Source organism: Aulonocara stuartgranti, assembly GCF_965226115.1.
Source record: "Aulonocara stuartgranti genome assembly, chromosome: 6".
NCBI classification, from domain to species: domain Eukaryota; kingdom Metazoa; phylum Chordata; class Actinopteri; order Cichliformes; family Cichlidae; genus Aulonocara; species Aulonocara stuartgranti.
Window position 1 is genome coordinate 30,221,548 of NC_138944.1, and position 27,761 is coordinate 30,249,308.

A 27,761-nucleotide genomic window follows, 5' to 3' on the forward strand; every position below is an offset into this window, starting at 1 on the left:
GAATGTTGCATAAGGCTGTCCAGCTGAGAAAAGAGGTATTTTGAGCCTCTTTGAGATGAAGAGAATTCAGCAGAAAGGTGTGAGACGAACAGGTTGAGTTCAGAGGGAGCTCGAAGACATGTGTTAGGAAGCATCAGAGAAGTACAGAGAAATCCTTGTGGTGACTCGGAAGGAGGAGGCAGCTCATTGACCGGGCTGTGCTCTGCAGGTACAGGGACACACTGCTCTTTAGCCAGATAACTGTCTGAGGGAAGGAGAACATTTTTCAGGAATTTGTACATCGGCTACACGTGTAATTTGGAAAGTAGTTCTCGATGGTTTAAAAGGGTCTAAGCGTTTTTCCTCGGTGGAGGTCAGTAAGAGAGCTCATTTAGAAAAGGCATAATTTCCATTTCAGCTTTGGGGGAGCAATCTGCTGGGAACTGCTCAAGACACTACAATTATATCCTTCACCACCATGTGCACTGTGCTCTTAATGGGTATTATTCATGCACATTATAAACACCAGAATCTCTGTGTGTGGTACTTAACATGACATACTGGCCTAAACAGTGACTGTGTGCTGTAATTCAGACTTAATGAGCAGCAGTCGACGTCTAATGGGGGGGGAAAAAATGCAAAATTTATTTGATAATTCAGTGAACAGTTTGGCATTCTCCATGGAATTCTTTGTGGCAATACATTAGCTAGCTTTAGAGGTTTTTTGACCACCGACAGTATAAAAGATGGACACAGGCAGCCGCTGGTTAGTAAAGTCCCATTGCCAAGCATCGAGTGAAGAGAGGATCTTGCCGTGAAGTCCCACGAGTATTCTCCTTTTCGACTCTTAGAATGGCACTAATTTTAAATGTCGTAGTCATAAATATACATTAAATAATTGACAATTATGTCTCCCATCAATTTGATGCTTTCTCATAAACTTAGACTGAATCCATTTAAAGGAGGAGGCAAATCTTTTTGTTGCTCCATCATCTTGAAGGACATCACTGTTCCGCCTAATGGGAATGTGGCTATGCATGTGAATAAGCTAAAGGCAGAGGAACAGAGAACTCATAGGTGTTTGTGTGGCATGGAAGCAAATTTTAATACACCTGCACCTTTACACTCTAATATGAAGGATCATACTCTCACACCCTGAGAAGGAGTCACCTTCACCAAAGAAGCAAAAACCCAAAGGAAAGACACAATGTGGCCGGCCTACCGATAGAATGAGAGTAAATATTGGAACAGCAGCTTTTCCCAGATGGAGGGAGTGTCAGAGAGAGGAGGATTATAAAGATCTTTGCACATGGGCTTTGAAAAAAGAAAAAGTTTCTTTGATAAAAGTGTTTGTCCTACCGTGGCCACGACACCATCACAACTTCCCTTCCAAGATGGTTAGTGAAGTGTCACGAAAATCTCAATATAAGGCAGAACTGTACCAGGCTATAAACATGCTTTTTAATGCTGTAAAGTTTGAAGTTTTTTAACATGGCAGTCTGATGGGAATCTCAGGTGGCCTCTTGAGTAACTGCAGTTTAAAGGGTTCATTTTTGTGCCCCTTGGTTTTGCCATAATTGCCTTTAAAAGTTCAGTTTTGTCACTGATGTACAACATGCCAGTCGTGTTATATCTCGAAAGGGGGAAAAATACACATGAAAATGATTGTGATTGTAGCTTGAATTAGCCAGCTTTAGTTACAGCCCACATAGCAGACAGGTCTGGCCCGGATGTGGTGTCAAGCTGGCATTGCTGGCTGACTTCTGGCACGGTAAGTGGTCAACCAGATGTGGGACAGGTCTGGCAATGATGGCACTATTTATGTTCCCATTTTCCTGTTTTAGTTAGAAGACCCAAATGCCATGTTCCAATAATATACTGCTATGCAGGTTTGACAGGTTTGTGAGCGTACACTTTATCCAAAACCTACTGAGGGTTTACCCATGTTTACCACCAGGTGGCTGTAGCTCAGGAGGTAGAGCAGGTCACCTACTGATCGGAAGGTTAGTGGTTTGATCCCTGGCTCCTCCAGTCTGGATGTCAAGAGTATGAATGTAGTTAGGAAGCACTCAGTTTAGAGAAACTGTGTGTGATTGGGTGGATGTGGCACTTTGTATAGAGCACTTTCAGTAATCTAGCAGAGTAACTCAAAGTGCTATATAAAAATCAGGCCATTCACTGTCTGAACGGAGTTTCAACATGTTACTTTTTCATTATGTTGTTCCGGCAAATGTTGTTATTACATGGCTTGATTAAGGTACACATTAGGCTGACATCTGGGGCCAGAGCTGAAACTGTTCTGGGCCAGCACACAGCAGTGTGTCTGCAACTGGCCCGTGGCTGCACACAATGTGCTTACACATGGCCCACATACCGCAAAGAATGACGGCCCTTTGGTGGCCCAGATCAGGTTTGCCAGAAGTAATCCACACATGGGCCAGCACAGGACCACCAGTGTGTCTCCAACTGGCCTTGTGCTGGCCTATGTGTGGGCCACCTCTGGCAAACCAGATCTGGGCCTACCAAAGGGCCGTCATTCTTTGCGGTATGTGGGCCATGTGTAAGCACATTGTGTGGGCCACAGTGTTGGGACTAACGCGTTATTAAGTAACGCGTTACAGTAACTACATTATTATTGTGGTAACGAGCACGGTAACTAGTTATTATGCCAAAATCAGGAACGCGTTAGTCATTACTGGGATTTAGATAGGGTCGTTACTCGTTACTTCGTGTGGTGGCTATCGCGGAGCTTCCACAGATTCAGTAACATTAGCAAGTGGTGGAAGCCAGCAGGTGGATGAAGGAAAGGGGACGCAGAAGGAAAAGAGACCCGAGGCGGCCGCCGGTCCAAGTGTGAACTGAACTTCAGGTAAGAAGTTATGACCTGCAGTCCATCTGGGTCAGATATGAACCAAGTTTAGGTGGAGTTTATTTTCGTTATTCTGACTTTTTCCGTACTGCGTGCTAGCTAGCATGACGGAGTTTCTATACAGCTGGGTGGGTGCTATGAAGTTAATGATGTTGAACTTTATTTTGTTCATAAGTTATTAGAGTTGCCAACCGTCCCGTCTGGTATTCAGAGAAAATATTACGTGTTTCTTACTGAGGTGAAAAGGAACAGTTTGTCCCGGACTTCAGCTACAATGAAAAAGGCACAAAGCTGGAGTTATTCTGTGTCTTTGCTGCACAGCTGCCTCTTCTTCTCTCATCCTCTCCCCTTCCCTCTCCCATTTCTACTTCAATCATGAAAACTGATCAATGATCAGCTGATCGGCTTTCTTGTTTGTTTATCGCTCACTTTGCGCCGAAAGAGGAAACCAGCGGATGTCGCGCTAAACAACAGCAGCACGTTTAAGCTTGATCAGCTGTTGTTAGAATTTATTTAATATTAGTTTCTAGTATCAGCTGATGTTTGCTGGAGCCACAGCTGCAAAAAAGCTGCTGGTCATGATATGGTTTGGTTATCTGGTGAGAGGGAAACATGAAGATGAAACCAGGAGACGTCCTTACTGAATCATCAGAGCTGTGATGGAGAAACAGGTTTACCTTTTAGGTGACATGAATGAGTTGAAGGGAAGTTATGAACTGTTTCTGAGAGACAAATAACACCAGGATCCTTTTTTAGGTAGCTGACAGCTGGTAACTGTGCAGGGGCGGATCTAGCAAAGTGTTGTCAGGGGGCCAGGTAGGGAATTAACAGGGAGAGGGGGGCACAAAGAAATACTTTTCTTTCTTATTCTCATTTAAAATGTCTAGCTTTTAAAAAATAATTATCTGAATCTTACAACAAACGATTGATAGATTGATGCATATATACCATCAAAACAGTGTACATCACTGTCACAACAGTGTTTATTTTCATTCAAAGGCTTTATGATTTTTCCTATAATGGTGGGCCAGTCTCTAGTCAAAATGCCCGGGACAATTTTTTTGTCCCAGTCCAGCCCTGTATGCAGCTCATCTGCAGTCTGGTGTTACCTACATCTTCCTATTCAGAAGGCAGAATTTCCGAGTTCTGAGTACAATCGAAAGCACCATGACTGCAGTTTTTGTGTTGGATGTAAAAGGCGCACATGACGCTGTGGAGTAGGCTAGAATCATGGCAGTAGTCAATGACGGTCCAGGCGTGGGATTTCTCTCGTGGAAATATGCACATTATCTTTTCCTTTCTATTGGTAGGTGGCACAGTGCACTTGTGGCAAGTAAGCAAGCTAGAAGACTGGCAAAGTAATGGAAGCAACACATTAACAAGAGAAGTCTGAGTAAAACCAAACTTACTTTCCCTAGTAACTAGTTACTTTGAAAGTAACGAGTAACTTGAAGTAACTGAGTTACTTTTGAGAGAAGTAACTAGTAATGTAACTAAGTTACTAATTTAAAGTAACTTACCCAACACTGGTGGGCCAGATGGTTTTCATCTACAAGTAGTTGCAAAATTGACTGGCTTTGAACTCCATGTAGCACTTTTCTAAACAACTTAGCAGACACTGTGCAGCTGCCACCTCTGACCTCAGCCTCTGTCTGTCTGTGTCTCTTTCCCTCATAGGTCTGAGGAGAGCTGAGATTGCAATGGACACTCTATAGAGTTAATTGAGGGGCATAAATGATTTACATGACATATGAGCGATGACAAGTCCCCTTGCCTTCTCATGAAATTACACCTGTAAGTAAGTGGAGGATGCGTGGGTGGATTAGATTCATCTTGACATGTTGCGACGCTTAAAGGAAAGCTTCTGAGTGTTTAAACTCTGCCACATGTAAACACGCTGATAGAAACCGGCTGCTGTAATCGCTCGCACTGTCGTTAAGCAAAGCGGAGTTCCCTTTGTGTTTTGAAGATGATAGAGAAAATCTTGCCTTTGTCACATATCGAAATGTATGTTTAGCTCAGACAAAGCTAAACCCGCCCTTCAGCAGTCAGGATATGGATCAATAGCATGAAAGATTACAGCAGCTAGCAATGCTCAGGGCACACAGCTATTGTACCAAAACTAATATGAAAATCTATACCTAAGCGAAACCCTAATATATGTAGCGAATGCTGAACCATTTCTTTTTGTGTGTGTGTGTGTGGCAGACATGGATGGTGGTCATTTATTTTAAATTTTGAGCAGGTTTTAGGATGAAATACACTCATAAAGCACACAAAAAAGCCAATCTGGTAGGATTCCTTCCTTCTACGTCTATAGCACGCAGGTCGCAGGAGTTTCTGCACAGGCTTGCTTCAAACACATCAAGATTGCCCGTTGACTCGGTGACAGTGAGCCGATCTGTGCAGCCACTGATTACAGCTGGACCTCTCCTTTATCTGAATGCACACCACCTTTCCATCTCTGCCAGCACACAGCGCTACTTGGAGCTCTGTCCATTTTCACATCTCTGCTCTCTCCCCGAGGACCCAAGGACTGTTTCACCAGATTTGGAACATGCGAGCTGAAATGTAAAACATGAGATCATTTCCCCCAGCTTCGTTTTGACACATTTCACAGATCAAAACAAACACCACACCGAGCAACCCGTGCGTGAGCATACGAACGCCCTGTCGAGTCATCCATAATTTGCAACCGTTTGTGAAAAAGCGTCGGCGCACCATTCGTGATTCCCGTGTGTGCGAGTCACCTCTGAAATTGTTCAGGGCAGATTTTAGTTTCCAGAGTCCTGAGGCTCCGGAGAAACCAGACTAAAACTCTTCTGACCAGTGGGCAGTGGACCAATACATTTTCCTCACACTAATAACAGAGGAGTCTGGGGAATTTGTTAATCCTGTGTTTTGTGGATTTATAACGGCTTATCCCCGGTTTCCCTGAGGTATCCTGTTAGAAGTGCTGAAGGAGTGTGAGGAGCCAGGGTCACAGCTTTGAGCTGTTCAGTCTTTTTACCCTCAGAGTGAGAAAGCTGGGTTTTAGTTGCCTGGTATCAAATCAACCCTAATCCCGCAGGAGGATCTGGAAGAAGTTGGAGGAAGTTTCCAGGGGAAGTTGAAGGGAGGAAGTCATCTGCTCTGCTGCGACCTGGATAAGTGTTGAGAAAGTACTTGGAAAATTGTAGAGCCACAATATGATGTTTTCTTGAAAGCTATATTTTCAGACTTGTTTCCATAGTAAACCACAGTATCTTCCTTTATTTTTTTATGACTATGACAAGATCTTGCATTGATGTAAAATACAAGGCTTCATTTTGGCTTTAATTACTATGTGGGCTTTGTGGTGTAACTAAAGGCAGTCCACCGTTTGTGAAGATGAATTCTGAATACACAAAAAGTCAGTGTGAGAGTGCAGCATCATACTGATTCTCCCTTGTTATAGCAGTGGGAAAAATGAGAAACATCTTTAAAAGACACGATGAGTGAAAAAGGACATCTGCTCATCGACTGTCATGTCCTGATGAAAATGAGCCATGATCCAGTAATGTAGGGCTTTAGCACAAGTGTACGTGACTTATCCGTAATTCCGGAATAATATGTGCAGGAATCAGCATGAATTATTCTATGAATAAATGCATGACATATGAACTCATGAGCATTCATGCTAATAATGGAGGGTGATGTGTGGCATTAGCCTGCACTTGGCACATATACATTAATTAGCCTATTGGGTCAAATGAGCCTTCAGTGGTACTTCATTGCAGCTAAGTCCAAGTAAGGATACAGTGTGGAGCTTTTTTGAGTTTAAATAATATATTTCACTAAAGTCTGATTCAGGTGAGACTTAATTTGGGATGTTTTATATGGAAATTATAGAAGTTTTGAAACATCTAGCTCCAGTCCCTGGTCTGTCTGTCTTCACACTTCTTCATCTCTGGACTTGCATTCATAATCATAGTCAACACCCCCTTTAAACTGTAACGTTTTATATATCAGGAAGTTAGAAAATAATCTTGCAATCAGAAGTCCTTAAAATTAGGTAAATAAACAAGCTACAAACATGATATATTATTATACTGTTCCATTATTTCACAAACACAAAGCCAAAATGCAGAAGCAGTGTGTGAAAATAATGTATAATCTTACTGCCTCCATAGGAATTAAGAGGGTAAGTAGCTGCCAGAAGCAGCTAATTAAATGTATTTGATTAACTGATCAGCTGTTGCTACACATCCACCCGGGAAGGGAATGAAACCATTTCAAAACACAAATGGAAACAGGCACTGATGAGACAGTAACAAGACAGTTGTCAATCTTCCTAGAAGTCAATGCTCAGAAAAACTAGCCGACGTCCTCCATAAAAAACAAAACAAAAACCAAAGAAAAAAACATGAGCTCATCTCAGACCCTACAGGCCTCAGTTAGCATGTTAAATGTTAGAGCTCATGATAGCATTGTTAGAAAGAGACTGAACAAGGAGAAAGCCTCTTCTATCGAAAACAAACATGGCCGCATTGCTTATGTTAACAAAGTGCAGAGGTTTGATCATGTGCTGTGTTTGAACAGCACCTCATACGAACTGTCAAGGACAGCGATGGAGGGCTGATGATTTGAGTGTTTTGCAGCCAAGGGACCTGGGCCTCTTGCAGTAACTGAGTCGATTATGAACTCCTCTGTAAACCAAAGTATTCTTGAGTCAAATAGGAGGCCGAAGCTTGATCTAAAGTGGTCATACAACAGGAGAATGATCTGAAGCACAGCAGCAAATCTACAATTTACAGTCTCAAGATCTCTTACCAGGTGTCTCACCTGTTTCAGGTGACTTCAATAGGTCACGTGATAGGGTGGGGCACAGTCTCACGGTGGTTTCATCCAAAAACTGGTGGTAATGACCCATGTCTTTTTTCACACCTTGGCTCATGTGATGACTCACATGATTAATAGTGAGTCAGTGACCACCTCCTAATTGACAACAACTGTTAGGGATTAAATACCTGGAACTCTGCACATGTTGGTTGTAGAACTGAAGAAGCCTCTTGTATGAGAGGTGAAATGTCTTCAAACAACTTAAAAACATCCAGTCTTCTTCTGTCAAGCTTTTAGGAATGCTTTCCTTAAGGTTTAGGAGGGTGTTTATGGGAATTTTTCACCATTTTTACAGAAGTGCATTTGTGAGGTCAGGCTGCAAGCGAGAAGGTCTGGCTTGCAGTCTGATTCCTCCCAAAGCTGTTCTGTTGGGGTGAGGTCAGGACTCTGCAGGCCAGTCAAGTTCTTCTACACCAAACTCACTCATGGACCTTGCTTTGTGCACTGGTGCACAGTCATGTTGGAACAGGAAGGGACCATTCCCAAACTGTTCTCACAAAGTTGGGAGCATGAAATGAATCCTTTCATTGGAATAATAACTCCTGAACAACAACCCCCTCACCAGACTTTACACTTTGCAAATTCCAAACCCAGACTCATCAATCAAATTGCCAAGTCTGCACACTGTTCTTGAGGCTAAGTTGCCGAGGTTTCTAGTCATCTCCACTTTGTTATAATACAGCTGACTGTGGAATATTTAGTAGTGAGTGAATATCATGACTGGACTTGTTGCACAGGTGGCATATTATCACAGTACCACGCTGTAATTCACTGAGCTCCTGAGAGCGAGCCATTCTTTCACAAATATTTGTAGAAGCAGTCTGCATTCCTAAGTGCTTGATTTTTTTCAGTGTTGGGTAAATTACACTCAACAAAAATATAAACGCAACACCTTTGTTACTGCTCCCATTCCCCATGGGATGGACGTAGAGACCTAAAATTCATTCCAGATACACAATATAACCATCCCTCCCAAACAGTGGTCACAAATCAGTCCAAATGTGTGGTAGTGGGCACATCTGCTATATTGAGATAATCCATCCCACCTCACAGGTGTGCCACATCAGGATGCTGATCTGACATCATGAGTAGTGCACAGGTGTACCTCAGACTGCCCACAACAAAAGGCCACCCTGGAATGTGCAGTTTTGTCTCACAGCAAAATGCCACAGATGCCACAAGCAATGAGGGAGCGTGCAATTGGCATGCTGACAGCAGGAATGTCAACCAGATCTGTCGCCCGTGCATTGAATGTTCATTTCTCAACCATAAGCCGTCTCCACAGGCGTTTCAGAGAATATGGCAGCACATCCAACCGGCCTCACAACCGCAGACCTCGTGTAACCACACCAGCCCAGGACCTCCACATCCAGCAGATTCACCTCCAAGATCGTCTGAGACCAGCCACCCAGACAGCTGCTGGAACAATTGGTTTGCACAACCAAACAATTTCTGCACAAACTGTCAGAAACCGTCTCAGGGACGCTCAACTGCATGCCCGTCGTCCTCATCGGGGTCTTGACCTGACTCCAGCTCGTCGCCGTAACAGACTTGTGTGGGCAAATGCTCACATTCGATGGCGTCTGGCACGTTGGAGAGGTGTGCGCTTCACGGATGAATCATGGTTCACATTGTTCAGGGCAGATGGCAGCTGAGAATGTCCCAGTTCTTGCATGGCCAGAATACTCACCGGACATGTCACCCATTGAGCATGTTCGGGATGTGCTTGACCGGCGTATACGACAGCGTGTACCAGTTCCCACGAATATCCAACAACCTCGCACAGCCATTGAAGTGGAGTGGACCAACATTCCACAGGCCACAATTGACAATCTGATAGACTCCATGCGACGATGTGTTGCACTGCATGAGGCAAATGGTGGTCACACCAGATACTGACCGGTTCTGGGTCCCCAGACCCCCAATAGCGCAAAAAACTGCACATTCCAGGGTGGCCTTTTGTTGTGGGCAGTCTGAGGTACACCTGTGCACTACTCATGATGTCAGATCAGCATCCTGATGTGGCACACCTGTGAGGTGGGATGGATTATCTCAATATAGCAGATGTGCCCACTACCACACATTTGGACTGATTTGTGACCACTGTTTGGGAGGGATGGTTATATTGTGTATCTGGAATGAATTTTAGGTCTCTACGTCCATCCCATGGGGAATGGGAGCAGTAACAAAGGTGTTGCGTTTATATTTTTGTTGAGTGTAATTACCCAACACTAACTTAATTACTCAATAAGTAATTTAACTAAATACTTCTTAAAATCCCTATAAACCTTGAGTGGACAAACAATAGAAATTAAACTCTTTAAATAATAAATAAATTTTTTTAAAGACGTAGACTCTACAGTAAGCAGCAGTAGCATCTCTTCCACAATGTAGCCTGCAATCATTTTTTAAGCTCACCTTCAGACGCTTTCTGTGCTGCTGAAGTAAAATCAAGTTTTGCCTGCTTAGCAGGAGTAGCCGCGTGTTATCCATGGATGATGAACAAGGATCACTCAGAATTGTTCGTCTATGCTCTCGTGTCAGGCGCTTCGGTAGATTAATCATGCTATTAACAGCGGCCGATAGTTTTTACATATTACTGTAATGTTCTTGTCTGCTTGCTTCAGAAATGTGAAGATACGGCAGTAGAGCAGGGCAATATGACCAAAAATATTTATCACGATATACATTTGAAAATTTGTGATAACGATATAACTGACGATATAACTGACACCAGACAAAATACTTTACAACTCCACAACTTTATTAGTGCAAAAAACAAACAAACATCAATGTATTTTCACTTAAACAAGCAGCTGTTTTTTATGTGCATTAAAGTTATATAAAAATTTAACAGTGCAAATGCAAATTCCTTGCTGACAGTTTAACCAAAAGGCATTTCCGGTGGAAATTGGCCGACATATCCGCCGCATAACCGTGTATAATATCCACAAAACCTAAAAAGAGGTTATACACACACAATACGGTAATATTATGGTGATGCACAGTATGTATCACTCCGTGAGGCTCCTGCCTAATAAAGCCGTAATGCTTCGACAATCCATCAAGCAGTCCGGGTTCGTAGCTTAGCAAAGTCATACTCAAACATTTGACAGATTTTTGCCGTGTACGACATAAACTTGTTTTGAGGTCAGTAAACACAACCAGAATTCATACATAAGGCACACGGGATTATAAGGGGCACTGTCGATTTTCAGAAAAATCAAAGGATTGATTTTAAGTCAGAATCAGAATCAGAATACTTTATTCATCCCAAGGGAAATTAGTGTGCCGTATTTTCCAAAAAACACGGTAATAACGACGGCCCGCTAGCATGCTCTACCAAAAATAGTGCTTTGTTGTGTATCTGACGGACGAAAGCTAAACCAGTTCCACACCACTGAAGTTGAAGCATTTTTACAAACCAGTTCTGGTTCATCTGTTTCATTCAACGAGCCGCTTTCGTCGCCATGCTTTTTCTGACGTGTGCGTATGAAAACAAAGGCACTTTACCCATATTCTATCGCGATATTTCATTTTTCTATCGTTGCCCAAAATTATACCGGTATTACCGTGAACGGTATGATATGGCCCAGCCCTATACGGGAATATGTCCATTTCATAAAACAGCCGCTCGCTTCAGCCGACTCCGACAGCTTCCGCCTTAGAATACGACTATGCCGCAAACTGGCGCGAAATGACGCGCAGCTGCACTACAGCGATGTTAAAGCGGCAGAGTTTACTTCTACGTTTAGAAGATAAATTATTGAAATTAAATAATGATATTCAGCGAGTTTAATTATTTTACAATGTAACGCAAGTACATTGTAAGTAACTGTAATTAAAATACCTAAAAATTAACAGTAATCAGTTACTCTACTTTTTCAGTGGAAAAGTAATTTAATTACAGTAACACGTTACTTAGTAACACATTACACCCAACACTGGATTTTATACACCTGTGGCCATGAAAGTGAATGATTTGGATGGGTAAGTGAATACAACTGACAATATAGTGTTTGTTGATAGACATGTCAGAATTTAAGACAGACCCTGCTGACGAACCATATTAATAAATGCTGACAAAAAGTCACTCATCTGCACATAACTGCTCACAGACTCCACACTGACTGGATACGGGTCTTTAAATGGCAACGCTGTATAAATGGAGTGCACCACAAGGTTAGCAGCACAGGCCTTGGAGAGGCTGGATCTAGATCTCCTGGGAATCCCTGCACTTAAATATTCTGCAATCAAAAACAGCCTTTCCTCCATAGAAAACACTGCTTATTATGCTGACCTTGCTCTAAGTGTTTCAGTGGTGTTATTATCCTAATGTATTCTGTCCGTGCTCTTCACTTGTTTTGTTGGCGTCATGTTGTTTGATCATGTCTCTACACTTATTGCACAAATACAGAACAAATAGCACAGCCTCCTCCATCATCAAATTAGTATTTTTCCTTTACCCACTCTTAGTCCATCCTTGCCAGTTTTCAAACCAGTGGTCACATACTAGCTAATAAGTAGTGCGTTAATCACAAGTGGTGTCCAGTCGAAGGCATCAAAAGCACCATTCAAAAGCATCTGACTGCGGCTACATTTAATGAGTTTTGCTGGTGAGAAAAGACTTCATGAATATTAAAATATCCGGTCACTTTATGTGCCAACGCAAAAAATGATTCACAGTTTGGTCCACAGAGGCTGTTGTTGTGCTAACTTTGTGAAGACTCTGGAAACATGTGAATTCACTGTTAAAAGCAATTTGTGTGTTTGCATTTCAAATGTACGCGCCGATGATAGATCACTTTAACAACCGACAAAGCAACAAAGCCGCTAGCTGCACGTTTTTAGCTCCTCTGTCACGTTTCCACTTCCATGATGCAAGGCTGAAAAAATCACTGTGATATCACCTAATCTTACTTTCAAAGTGTGACAAGTGTGTATTCTGACTGTCAGCCTAGCTTATGTGTATAAATACACACACGTGTGTGTGTGTGTGTGTGTCTGCTGTCACCAAGTACATTGGGGTACAAATTCTCTTTGAAAAAACATGCACAGTGTGAGCACGTTTAGCCGGCCCTTGAACGCCGTCTTCTTTTCTGTCTCCCCGCTGCAGATCCCTAAGATGGCGGTCGTCACTGTCACTGACGTCAGCGTAGTGCCAGCAGGGCTGATGTCAGTGTTTCTGCTGCTGTTGCAGGTATATGACTGACTTTTCAGTGATGAAACAAAAGCTGACAGATAAAAAAAAAAAAGAAAAGAAAAAGAAGTGGATGGCTTGAGAGCTGAGAGGGCACTAATATCTCGTAGCCAAAGCTTTGCTCCTGCCGTCACACCTCTTACAATCCAAATTTGACAACTGCCACCATTCACTTTCCCGTCTTCCTCCCTATACCTTTTCATTCTCTCTGCTCAGCAGCTTCTATTTCCCTTTCTTCTGCTCTCTATATCTCTTTCTTTCTCTCTCCTCCTCCCACGCGCGCCCCCTCACCTCTTTTCTCTCGTTGTTTGATCAGCAGAGCAGCATCTCAGCAGGAGTATTTAAGGAAAGAGAAGGCTCCCCTGCTTTATTCTCTCTTTCGCACCCCTCTGCCTCACATCTCTCTGTGCTCTCGTTTGCTCCTTTCCCCCTGTTTTCCTCTCACTTTAATATTCCTTCTTCACTCCTCCTTCTCAAACTTTTTCATCCCAAATTCTTCTTGGTGTTGCCTTTTACACAATAACCACAGTGCTTGTGTACGCATCTGCTTGTATCTCTTTAAGTGCGCGCGTAGAGACGGTACAGTAGTTGTGTTCAATTACACAGCAGGAGAGTTGCTTCTGAGTCACTCAAACTAATCTGGCCTGAAGGTGCAGCCCCTGAGACCTATAATGTGTGTGTGTGTGTGTGTGCATTGCTAAAAGCACATTTTTATAATCAGTTATTATGTCATCGCGTCATATGATAATCACTGAAAAAAGATGACCCCCGTACCCTTAATGATGAGTTTTGACACCTTATATACACCACTGTGTATGTTCCCTTTATGCACGTTATATTCAGCAATTTTCATAGCAAACACAAATCCTGCTGAAAAAGCCAAGCCAACCCAGCTCAACAACTTTGTTGGTGATGTATAATGCCGCTGAGGGCATGTAGATGAACTGTTTTTTATAAGAGCTAGGCACTGACAGAAGACAGGAGTACATCCTCTCTCTCTCTCTCTCTCTCTCTCACACACACACACACACACACACACACACACACACACACACACACACACACACACACACACACACACACACAGATGTGGCCTCCAGAGTTCAGCTGGCTCCGTCCATCGCCATCGGCAGTCAGCCTTTGTGCATATTGTTAGACACTAAGGCATTTAAGGAGCAGATGACACAGAGTGATGGGATGGCAGCTGGAAATTGAGTCAAAGTGAGTGACAGCTCAGTTGTAAACTAATAGAAAATGAATCCATTTTCTTTTTACATTTTTGTTTTTTAGTGAAGGACTAGTCCTTTAAATTTGGACCGTTAATAGCACTTAGTGGCTGCTGCTTTATCAGAGGACAGATGAACACAAAACACTTTTCAAAACGCCACAATTTTGACCCAGGTGACAGTTTTGCTCGTTGGCGCTCTCACGCAGTAAGACTCAGCAAGACCTGGAAGGTATCAAAGCTCCACAGCACTCATGCTAGACAGTGAGACCTGAATCATCCTTTAACCTCCTAAGACCCGAACTCTTCCACAGCATGCATTTTTAGTTTCTCTTTGATATTTGGGCATATTGGGGCCTGATGAATGCAAAAACAAAGAATTACCAGATTTTTTTTTTTTACCTTATTTTTGTTTTTAAGAAAAATGAGAGCTACATATGAGGATATTTGTTTAAAAATTTGATAGAACAGTAGCAGGATAATGTCCTCGTATGTGGATATCAGGCCCTTGTAGAGCAAAATTGAGTATTTTGGTCCAAATAACCCAAAATGTGATGTCCACATATGTGGACGCCAGGTCCTAGGAGGTTAAAGATTGTCAAAAAGAAATCAGCATTCAGTGCAAATTTGACCTTAAGTTGGTGTAATAAGTTCCCTTATTACTAAACTCTGGGATAAGTGGAAATGGTAACAGTGGGCACACCTAAACGTCCTGTCATATAATTAACTCTTATTTCTGGATTTTGATTGGATCATTGTAACAACTTCTTTCTTTTCTTTACCAGTTATTCTGTTGTAGATTCGCTGCTGTTGGTATCATTGTCCTACTACATGACCCAGTTTGGGCCAAGCCTTATGTTTGTAGGTATGAATTAAAGCATGAATGGTTGCCTGCCTTTCTGTGTTAGCCCTGCAGTGGACTGGCAGCCTCTTGCCCTACGACGGCTGGGTTAGGCTCCGGCCTCACTCACTCGGTTAAGAGAATGAATGGAATAATCTCTTAATTAGAATGATGACTAAGAATAAATGTAGTAAAATTTCATGTATCATATCATCCGTTTTAGCATAGTAGAATGAGCCAGAAAGGAGCCCAATGAAATGCACTGTAGTGGTTAGTCTGTACAGCTTCCCAGCCACAATTACTGCAATTTAGAAAAAACACTAACGCTGACTTTTTTTCAATGTTTTTTTAAAGGTTTTGAAATGCCTGCAGTTGCTGTGAGTGACTCCCAGTCCTTTAAAGGACAGGTTAAACGTAGGATGTCAATTGCACAATCACGTGTGATGAAGTGGACGAGTGGACAGCCATTTCAGAGCCACTCCACGCTGCTAAGAGGGCTGTGATTTGCATTGGCCTCTCTGCCGGCCTTGGTTTTTCTCACTGTTTCCCGCTGAGCCAAACGTAAACTCAAAATGGCAAACATAATCAACTCCTCCAGGTGGTCTTATGAGTCATATGTTAGAAGTTCCCTTTCGCTTTAATCCAGCCCTTGATTAAAAGGTCCTCAACAGGGGCTCTGAATCCCACCTGCTCTTTGCTGCCGGGGTCGATATATGAATTATTTAAACGTCCGCAGTCCCTTTTGCTTGGCTGGTCTCACATCCACGAGAAAGGGCGGTGACATTTTGTCTCATAACAGGACAGACAATGGGAAACAAAAGTTTACAGCCACCAACAAGAAACCAGACCACATTTCCACCCTGTGAGCAGCTCACCTAAAGGCATCGTTTTCTACACCACTAATTATGTCTGTGCTTTTCAGCGACAAGCCAAAATATCTGTTGTGATTGGGTCGTAGAAATCTACCTTTCTTCTTTCATTTAAAGTGTGAAAAGCTCTTCCAGACATGTGTGACAGCTACTCAATTTTCACACTACAAAGCAATCAAAGACAAAGAATACAGGCTTGAGAACTGATTGTTAGTGTGCTAGTTTATTGATTAGGTTAGTGACTTAGAAAGGCTAACTCCAGCAGCCCTGTCCTCATCTTTGCTGGATTTGGGGAACTTTGGAAAAGTTGATCTACACTTTACTCGAGGCAGCATTATGCTGGCTAACCACGTTATTATTCTTTTTCCATTTAAAAGCCTCTCATCTTCATTCGTTATCACACTAAGACTTGAACACAAAGAGATCAGAATAAAAATTGGCAGAGAAAAAGCTCTGCCTCTATACTATGAATCATGTCATTCCCTGAGTGATGTTCTATGAAGGATGAAGGCATCAAACATTTGAAGATGCCAACACCAAAGTGAAGATAGCAGCATTCCTCACTTTCTAATGTGAGCGTGGACTGATAACAGTACAGACCATCCAAGAAGTTTGTGCTTCAGGATCGTCTGTACATAGACCTGTAAAGTTTGTGAGCGCATGAAAGCTTATTGTAATTCCTAGCTTAAAAACAACAACAAGGTGGTATACGCTCACTGGCCACTTTATTAGGTACACCTACCTAGTATTGGGCTGAACCCCCCTTTTGCTTTTTGAACTACTGTCATAGATTCATCTTTCATCACTCATCCAAGTTGTCTCCGTCTCCGACTGAAGAAGTCACAGGGATGAGTAACGAAACGTTTCTCCCACTGAAAACGTTATGTCCAGATGAACAGAATCAACCTTCTGGGGTACCCTGAGACCATTAAACCCCCATCAGCAGCCTGAACCTTTCACACAAGGCAGGTTGGATCCATGAGTTCATGTTGTTTACCAGATTCTGATCCTGCCATCTGAATGTAGCAGCAAAAACGGAGACTCATCAGACCAGCCGATGTTTTTCAATTCTCCCGTTGTTTCCTTTGGGTGAGCCTGTGTGAACTACATCTTCAGGTTCCTGCCTTCCTATCAGCTTGAAGCAGTCTGGCCATTCTCCTCTGACCTCTGGCATCGACAAAGCATTTTCACCCAGAGAACTGAACTCGTTGGATATTATAAACTCAAGAGATGGATGTATTTTGAAATACTCAGATCAGCCTGTCTGGCAGCAACAACCATGCCACATCACTTAAATCACCTTTCTTCTCCTTGAAAGAAGCTCAGTTTGAACTTTAACGTGTCATCTTGACCACAACTACCTGCCTCCCGGCATCGGGGTACTGCCACCATTTGAATGGCTGATTAGATTCTACTGCATTACAGTTTTTTACAGACGCTAGGACACATTTCACAATACTTAGGTCACTTTTGCAAAACTCTTCACACAATTCTCCTAACTGACCGTCAGCTTGGCAAAGCAGTTCATTTCACATTCAAAATGCACTACAACTACCAAAACACTTTATTCAGGTCTCAAATAACCTCATTCTTCCAGAACACTAGCAAAGGTTGACAGCCGACAAACACACTTTGTCACCCACAAAACAATGACCTAAAAAACACTAACAACATGTAGCATTACAGTGTTTTCCTGTGTAAAACAAGGACACATCTCTGTTTATAATTTCAATATATGTTACTGGAATGAATCAGACATCATGCAGAATTCGTTAATATTTGTTTATGTATTTTTATTTTTTTGCACTAAGTAATCCCAAAATACAAGAATTTGTATACACACCATCCACTGATACACATACAATAGTAATGCTAATCTACTCGGTCTTCTCCATTTGGCCGCAGGTTCTCATCCACATCACATCTTATGTCATCTAGGGCAATACACCTAGGAAAGAATCTTCTGGCATGCCAGAATTGAAGGAGTTGAAAAATTGAAGGAGTAACAGCTGTGTAGATGTTCATCCACAATGAGAATCAGCTGTGGCTGGTTAAACTGCATTTTTAGATTTACAGTTTTTTCTGATTGCTTAAGCACATTTTTTGTAACTATTGGCTAATTTTGCAAAACTCTTCACACAAATAAGAAAACCTGTCACCCAATAATCAAAACATCGTAGTTCTCTTGCAAAAGCAAACACAGCTAGATTAACTCTTCACACCTTCGTAAAAATGGTGTTTCTGTATCAAACAGTACACACAAGCCATCATCTACTATCACAGACTACATAACTTTCTGCACCGACTCCATTGTTCCAGCTCAGACTGTTCATTGTTACCCAAATAACAAGCCGTGGGTGACTAAGGACATCAAAGCCCTCCTCAACAACAAGAAGAGGGCTTTCAGAGGGGGCAACAAAGAGGAGGTGAGGAAGGTCCAGGTGTTACTAAAGGACAAGATCAGAGAGGCTAAGGACAATTACAGGAGGAAGCTGGAGTGGAAACTCCAGCAGAACAGCATGAGAGAGGTGTGGAGGGGCATGAAGACCATCACTGGATTCAGGCCAACCAACAGCAGGGGAGCTGAGGGAGGTGAGAATAGAGCCGACGAGTTGAATCTGTTTTTCAATAGATTCGACACCACAGTGTCTGCTCCCACCCCCACAACCTCACCTGCAGTCAGCCTGGAATCCAGAGCCACACCACTGTGCCAGCCTCTCTCTTCACATGTTGCCTCCTGTGAGATTCCTGACACCCCTCCCCCACCCATCACCTTCACTCAATACCAGGTTGAGATGCAAATGAGGAGACTTCACTCAGGCAAGTCTGCTGGACCAGACGGAGTGAGTCCCCTTGTCCTCAAGGCCTGTGCCCCCCAGCTGTGTGGAGTCTTTCATAAACTGTTTATGCTGAGTCTGAGTCTGCAGAGGGTCCCGGTGATGTGGAAGACATCATGCCTCGTCCCTGTACCAAAGACGCCTCGTCCCAGTGGCCCCCAGGATTACAGGCCCGTGGCACTGACCTCCCACATCATGAAGACCCTGGAAAGGCTCATCCTGGACCAGCTGCGACCCATAGTAAGACCACATCTGGATCCCCTTCAGTTCGCTTATCAGCCTCGTCTCGGAACAGAGGACGCCATCATCTACCTGCTCAATCGTGTCTACACCCATCTGGACCAGCCGGCGAGCACTGTGAGGGTCATGTTTTTTGACTTTTCCAGTGCTTTCAACACCATCAGGCCGACCCTCCTGGGTGATAAGTTAGCAGCGATGCAGGTGGATGCTTCTCTGGTGTCCTGGATTGTTGATTACCTGACAGGAAGACCACAATATGTACGTCTCCCACAGTGTGTGTCTGACAAGGTGATTAGCAACACAGGGGCACCACAGGGGACTGTCCTCTCCCCCTTCCTCTTCACCCTCTACACCACAGACTTCAGCCACTGCACAGAGACCTGCCATCTTCAGAAGTTTTCTGATGACTCTGCGGTGGTTGGATGCATCAGCAGGGATGATGAGACAGAGTACCGGGCTGTGGTCGACTCCTTTGTCACGTGGTGTGAGCAGAATCATCTGCAGCTCAACGTGGCAAAGACCAAGGAACTGATCGTGGACTTCAGGAAGACCAGGAAACACTTGACCCCTGTTTCAATCCAGGGGGTCAGTGTTGACATTGTGGAGGACTATAAATACCTTGGAGTACACATTGACAATAAACTGGACTGGGCTAAAAACACCACAGCACTTTACAGGAAGGGCCAGAGTCGTCTCTATTTTTTGAGGCGACTGAGGTCCTTCAACATCTGCCAGAAAATGCTGAGGATTTTCTATGAGTCTGTTGTGGCCAGTGCGATCCTCTATGCTGTTGCATGCTGGGGGAGCAGGCTGAGGGTCGCAGGTGCCAACAGACTTAATAAACTGATCCGTAAGGCCAGCAATGTTGTGGGGATGGAGCTGGACTCCCTCAAGGTGGTGTCGGAGAGGCGGATGCTGTCCAAGATAAAGACAATGTTGGATAACACCTCCCACCCACTCCATGACATGTTGGTCAGTCACAGGAGCTCGTTCAGTGAGAGACTGAGATTACCGAAAAGCACCACTGAACGACACAGGAAATCATTCCTGCCTGTGGCCATCTCCCTGTACAACGCATCCACTTAACACACTGTTTGCTGCTACAGCTACACATGTTTCTTTTCCAAATATTTATTTATAAGTGACTTATGTATGTATGTATGTATATATATGTATATATTGTACTATTCTTAGTTAGCGTATTGTCTGTCTTGTCTTAATGTTGGTTTAAAATGGAGCACTGTAACAAAAAATAATTTCCCCCAGGGATCAATAAAGTATTCTGATTCTGATTCTGATTCTGACTAAGCACACAATGCGCCAACTGCACACTGATGGTATAAATACAAAACACATCTGGCTTTTGCTTTCTCTGTGCACAAGGTAGGCTATGTCAGTTTGAGCTCATACTTCTGTCATAGATCCATAAGCATAGAGGGATCCAAACTTCAAGTACTGGTGTTTATTCAAACACATCAAAACGAACACAAGTGTTTATTTCCAAGTGTAGGATTATTTGCAATCGCCATAATGACTATATGGGTTACTTGGTCTGCAGTGAACATGCTTCCTCTGCCCCCAGCATCTGGTCATCTAGCAATTCTGTAAAGTAACAATTTCAGTATTTTTACATCAATGGTATTGGTGTGTTTCTCATTGGCATACGGCAGTGCTACAAATCTTTGTGCGAAGTGACTGTACTCACCGATTCTCATTTCAAGATGTCCTTATGGTACTTGCTACAGTGTAGCGGCTCGAGTTAGGCTGGACCCGTTGGCCAGCTACCCTCAGGGTCATTCCACGGTTGATTACATGGTCCACTATTGTAGCTCTGATGTCATCAGCAATTCTATTTCTTACTCTTCCTACCCTTCCTCTCCCCCCTCCTCGTCTTCCTCTTGCTCCTCCTTGTCCTTGTCGTCCTCTTCATCCTACTTCTTCACCTCCACGTCCTCTTCCTCGGCCTCCTCTACTTCTCACTCTTTCTGCTCCCTCCATTGTACTCCGCACACACAGCTTACCTGTATTATAGTGCTTAGGCTGATTGCAAAGTGAACTAATTATCTAAAAAAGTTTTCACATGTGAAAGTGTGCCAGACAGTTGGCAAATTAGTGTTAATGATAGCCATACATGTGTATACTTTTGCTAGGAGTGTGTTGGAAATTTGGTAATTGAGTGTTGTGCAGTGAATTGTGCCTGCAGTTTTGCAAAGTGTGTGTTACAAAATTGCAAACTGAGTGCAAAGCAGTTTTTGTGCTTTTAGTTTTGCAAACTCAGTGAGTGGTTTTGCTATAAGTCTGAATAGTTTTAGAGATTGTGCTACAGGAATCACAGTTAGGGTTTAAGCATTCAGAAAAAACTGTAAAATATGTTTCAATAAAATATTGCTGTTGGATTTTGCTGTCTTTTTAAGTTTTGCATTGTATTATTGTTTTGGCCATATGTTTAACAGTTTTGAAAACAGTATGTAAGCACATGCAAAATGTCCTGTACGTACAAAGATTTTTGGCAGTTGTGTCTGAGTGAGAAGATAATTCATGAAATTTGAGAGATGTAGTCATTGAATGCATTTTGTGCCAAAACAATGATAACTGGTCCTCAGTTTAGCCCACATAGACTTCTGTTGTGCTCACTGTGTGAGGAGTTTTGCAAAAGTGACCTAAGTATTGAGACATGTGTCCTAGCGTCTGTAAAAAACTGTAACAAGCAGTACCTAATAAACAAGTGTACACCTCCATACACAGTTAACTGTCTCATAAACAGAAAAGAACACATATATTTTGATCACATGAAAACAGACCCACACCCACAAAACACTGTCAAAGTGTCAGCGAGGGAAAAAAAAACCTCCCACAGTTTGTATGTCCCAGTCGACAGGAACAAATAATGTCTGAGTGATTAAGTAACAAAGATCTGACGCAGGCTGAGGGCTTCCCACGGTTAGGAAATGTTACAGACAGCATGAAACTCTTCAAACACTTTGGACAGAGACACAGTGTTACCTGGACTGTCCATGCAGCGTGAAAGACAATCAGAAATCTTTGTTCTGTGTTGAACTTATTTAGCAACATTAGACTAGGTGTGTGTGTGTGTGTGTGTGTGTGTGTGTGTGTGTGTGTGTGTGTGTGTGCAGCAATGTAAACTATAACAGATCAAGACAATGTTCACCGTTCGAGGTGTCGCAGCAGGAGGGATTCAAGTGTAAATCCATATTCAGCCAGTGGGGAACATGCATCAGGCCCAGCGGTGAGTTTTCTACAGTGTGATCCCCGCCTCCCGTCGAGTCTTCCAGTTTGGCTTTTACTCCTGGTGGGAACATAATTCAATACAAGTGTGGACAAGGATTCTTCTTGTCGAGTGGACTTACAGGCTTCTTCTGACCGTGAGATGCTCCAAAACAGTGAGTCAACGACGGTTAAAAGCTGCAGAGCTCGCCTCAACTGCGCACATGACTCCATTTTTTAACATCTTTGTGGTCGGAGCTGCATAATTTATTGCCTCAGCCAACATTGCTGAACAGTTTAAAAGCGGCTTACTCAACTGAAAGCCATGTTTGACAGTGACAAGTACTTTAACAAATCACTAACTGCATTTGATTTTTGTAAAACTTTAAGGAAACTCAGAGGGAGGTGCAGACAGGGGTCAGCGTGGGTACAGATACTGCAAAGTTAAATGAGACAAATTTATTTAAAATTCCTCAGCGAATGTTCGTGTCTTCATAATAATAAAAAAGTGATAATAGGACCTGCAAAACAAAAGATGTACGAGTTGATTTCCTTGAGTCATTTTTGCAGCACACAGAGTTCTGTAATGTATTAAAAATGAAGCCAGTGGAAAAAAGTGCTTTTAAACCTGCATTCTTTCTAATGGCCAGCAGGGGGAGACACCTGTGATTGAACTGGAGGCTACCAAATGCGTTTTCTAGGTTCATTTTGACCTTTTTTGTCTTTTGTTTTTTACAGGATGTTTTTAGCATGGACTAAATCACTATTAAATAATGGACCTTAATAACAGAGGATAGAAAAGCTTTCTTACCACTCCACAAAAGGTTTGTGTGAAGGGCTTATTCAACAAAAACATTGCCAACAACACAACTTTTTGTCATTGTCCAATGAAATATCACATTAACTGAAGTTTTACTTTGTACCGCTATTTTAAGAAGAGCTCATGATCACCATCGAGCTATTTTGCTGCTCACTTGTCCTTTGACAAATTGACAAAAATGACATCACCATCATGTCTGTGTGTGAGTACGGATCTAGATCCAGAAGGCGATCCACTTAGCTGAGTATAATGACTGAAAACTATATATAATTAGTAAGAGGATTTGAATATTTATGGTGCCTTTGTGAAAGGTAAGGTGATATCCATATAAGTGACTCCACAGAAAACAGAGCTGCAGGGGATGAAAAATGGAACTGCTGTTCCTCTAGTGGCCACTTGAAGCTTGATCCAAAAGTGAGTCAGTCCCCCTACACTTCCACGTTAAATTATCCAACTCTAGAGAAGAAATTACGGAGCCCCGCAAGGGATGTGGGAGAAAAAAAAAATTAAGACGAACTTTTGCGAGATCTCGCAAAACAAACTCGGAATTTCGCAAAAGTTTTAGCCGCGTTCTTCGGAGGCCGCCAGCTCAAAGCTGACCGGGAGGTCGAGGCACGATGTGCCGGGAGAGCGGTGTTCCTCCCGGCTGTAGTAGGTCTCGACCTCCCGTTAGCTTCGAGATGGTGGGTGTCAGATCTCCGAAAACGTCGCAGCACTTTTGCAAATGTGTGATGTCTTGTAAACCGAGCAGGTATTTGACGTTTACACAACTACATTCACGCCTCAAAATATCTTAAAAGTTTATTTTGTGACCCAGAAAGAGTAATATTACAACTACGTAGCTGCTGCCATTGTTGGAATTCAACTTTTGCGAGATCTCGCAAAAGTTTTGCGTAAAGTTTTGCATAAAGTTTTGTGAGATCCCGAGTTTGTTTTGCGAGATCTCGCAAAAGTTCATCGTAATTTTTTTTCCCCATGTCCCTTGTGGGGCTCCGTAAGAAATAAACATTTTTACAGCTTGGTGCATAAAATAAGTTTAAGCCTCTTTCCCTCTTCATATAGCTTTCCCCCCCTAAGGCTTAACATTTGTATTATTAGGGGTCTGACTGACAGCTAGATGCCAGCTGTAGCTGTCTGCTAGCAGCTAATGTCTTAGCACTGGACCCTCTCATCCCAATACGATTACTTCTCACTGTGAAAGACCGACAGGACAGCAACCCAAATGTTAAAACTATGACGCCTCACAAAGGGGCTTCACATACTAGTGAGTGACATCACAATGGCTCCTTCACTCTCTGACCCAACACACAGTTGTTCCTTTGTTTACTTATTTTTTGTCTTTCATGTAAACCCAGTGTCATAATCTTTTTTAAAAAAATCTGTGTTGGTGTCAGTTTTCTTATCTAACTGTCAAATTCTTCCCTTAAAATCATTAAATAGAATGAGTAGTAAAGGTATTTTCAATAGTCAAACTGCGGAAAACTTGTTTTTTTGTGCATTTTTACCAATTTGCATTATTGATTATAATCTTTGGCTGGTGTTCACAATAACAAAGCACTTATTATTTTGCTTTGTTGGCAGCATGTTGACTAGTTATCTACATTTCTGCATCCAGGACCTACAGCATTTGTACACCTGGTACTGTATCATGCCTTTTTGGCATCTTTCAGATCATGATTTGATGCCACATCAAAGTCGAGACGCTGCCCTCATCCCCATCTCACCGAGCAAACTCAGATTAAGTGACAGAAAGATTTCTCTCCATCTGGGCGACAAAATATTGCTAAAACTTTTTTTTTTCCCACCAAGCAGATGACACGAACAATAAATATTATTGCTGATGGTCATGTTGATCTCTCACAAGGTCAGCCATGTCGTAAACAGGAGTGTTTGAAGAGATGTTAGATGAATTACAGGCTGGACTCTGACAAATGACTGTGTCACTGAACTAATGAGTAAAGCAGCATGACATAAAATGAATGCTTCGAATGAAAAAGTGCCTCCAAAATGTTAAGACATGTTGTACATTCTATGCACACATATGCACAAACTGTCCTTGTTCAGGGGTGGAAGAGGAGGTGGGTGATACAGAGGGGACGATGCCCAGCGGCAAGCACTTTCCCCCCCGGGGAGGGCTGAGTGCTTCTCTCTCTCCCGCCTGGAGCTTCATCATTTATAGACGAGACAAAATAAAACAAACACAACAAAACGGCGTGAAGTCTGGGAGCTGTGGCTCTCACAGATACACACTCTCACGCGTTGAGAGGCTAGCAGAGATGCACACGGAGCAGAGTTTTGTCCAATTCCTTGTTCCTGCCTCCCAGCATCCCTCAGCCAGCAGCAGTCAGGTGGAAACCTTCTATTAGAGTACCAACAATGCCACACACTGCGCACGTGTGCAACCGGCTGTATGTAACATTAATAGTGTGATTAGCCAGGTTATTGAAGCTAAATTTACTCTAAATGCTCTGTGTCTATTTTTGCACCTGGAAGCGCCCTGATTAGCATACAGCTATTAGCATAAGCATAGCGTGGTAGGTACTCTTTCTGTGTGTGAGTGAGAGAGAAGGAGGAGGTGAGACAGGGACTAGTTGTCATCAGTCATGAGTGACATCGCTTCACACAGTGCTTATTTCAGATTTATAGCTTCCTACCAAAGAGGCCATGTTGCTTTTGTTGCTCAAACTGAGCTGACTGACAGAGACTGTGGTGTCATTCATACATCAGCTGTCAGTGTTCAGTAAAGCCAGTAGAAAGTCCACATCAAAGATGTGAAAGGAGTCGTTTATCCCGGACATTAAAGGCATTCAGTATTGGACAGTAAGCTTGGAGAATTTGCAAAGACTCAGATTTAAAAACAAACAAACAAACAAACAAACAAACAAACAAACAAACAAACAAAACCACTGGTCAAATCTGCTGATCCAGAGAAATTGTCCCAGCAGCAAATATGGCGAGCCCAATTAAATTAGTAAGAAGATACCATTCAATATCACTACTAACCACAACATACAGTCTTGGATCAAATTCTTTCTCGCCAGTGAAGCTTCAGTTAGATCTCTAGGTATGTTTTAGTATGTTTTATGTACACTCATGTGAAAAAGAATACAGCTTTGAAAGGGCTCTGTGTGGTCCAGTGGAAAAAGTAAGTACACAATTACTTGTTTGGAGGGATTGACAGGAGAAGGTCCCTTTTCCCTAAAAAGATCATGGCTGTACAGTTTAGGATTGCAAAGTTGCATCTCAACAAACCACAAGAGTTCTGGAACAATGTTCTTTGGATAGATGAGACCAAAGTGGCCACAGCTCCACGGGACCTGGGAACATTGATCAACCATAAACTCCTCTGTGTACCAAAGTATTCTAGAGTCAAATGTGAGGCCGTCTGTCCAACAGCTAAAACTTGGCCCAAACTGGGTTATGTAGCAGGACAATGATCCCAACAGCAGCTAATCTACAACAGAATATCTGAATAAGAAATTGAATGAAACAATGTGTTACAATGATCCAGTCAAAATCCAGACCTAAGCCTGATTGAAATGGTGTGGTGGGACCTTAAGAGAGCTGTCTGTAAATCATGTGAGGGACAGATGAAGTCATACAGAACACAAATGTATAGTTATTGCTGTTAAAGGCGGTTTTATAAGCTACTGAGTCATGGGGTTCACTTAGTTTTTCACATTGTTGTGCTGTCTGTCCAGTTACCCATGCATGCTAAATACCAGAGTTACCATAATCACTTGTTTTTCAGTTAAAAGTAGGGTTCAGATCAAGCACCGTATAAGTTCAAGATATCAGTGCTTTCATCAGCCAAAGTTAAAACCAGACGCACTGTTATACTGAACGAGAACCTTTAAACACTGCTTACTGTTGATTGGTTAACAATAGAGTTATTTTCAGACTGTTAGTTGGCTGACTTTGAAGACATTTGTTAGAGCTGATTTTTTTAATATGGAGTCTGTAAAGAGTGAGAAGCGGTTACATAAGAAGGCTGCATCTTGAATTGTCACATAATAGGAACGCTAAGTGGAAAACGCAGGAATATTTCCACAGCATTAACATCCCCTGGTTTTCAGCTTTGGCACCAACTTTTACAGAGATTCTGCTCTTATGTGTGTTGTTTTCAACAGCAACCAGTTGCTATGTAAAAATGCTGTAAGAAATCACTGTGTACCAATCACAAAACCTAGTCAGCAACTACTCAGTGAGCACTTCATATCTGATGACCAGCAGATAGAGCCTTTTTAAATGAGTTATTATTCAACTGTTAAGCCTTAAAGAATATTTACTGACTATAAGATACAACTAGTTATTAAGAGAGAACCACAATGATTTCAAACATCAATGTCTTTGTAGGTCTCATAAGCTGCTCGGTGATTGCAGTGTCTCAGGTGAGTCTGACTCAAATGAAAATAAAAAAAGTCTGGAGGTGTGGAGCTAGAAAGAGCGGGACCTCTGTATCTACTGCAGGCTGAGCTTCTGAGTTGCGTTACAGGTAATGTAGGCGGCAGGTTTTGACAGGGAAGATGAATGTGTGGAATTATAAAACGTAGTCTCTGACTCTGTATTGATTTTGATCCCTTTCACAGATGTAATGCTGAAAAAAGGGATTTCGAGAAACACAGCCGCGCTGTCAATCAAACGTCATCTGTCAGCTTCACTGAACCCGTCCTAAAGTCGACCTTTGCAGTCGTGAAAGGAGCAGCCCGGCTCCGATCCAGACATCCAGAAAGAAAAAGTCCTCCTTTGACTATTCAAGTCCCAAAGGCAAAACTCCAAATCCAAAACTGCCCATC

At 42.6% G+C, this 27,761-nt stretch overlaps 1 long non-coding RNA gene across 1 annotated transcript; it reads left to right on the forward strand.

Moving 5' to 3' along the window:
• Window positions 1-2,568: 2,568 nt before the first annotated feature.
• LOC309707771 lies at window positions 2,569-27,743 on the forward strand. The gene is made up of 5 exons (XR_014277073.1): window positions 2,569-2,848; window positions 4,526-4,642; window positions 12,825-12,908; window positions 27,322-27,460; window positions 27,555-27,743. It is a non-coding gene; the product is annotated as an uncharacterized lncRNA (long non-coding RNA).
• The last annotated feature ends 18 nt before the right edge of the window (window positions 27,744-27,761 follow it).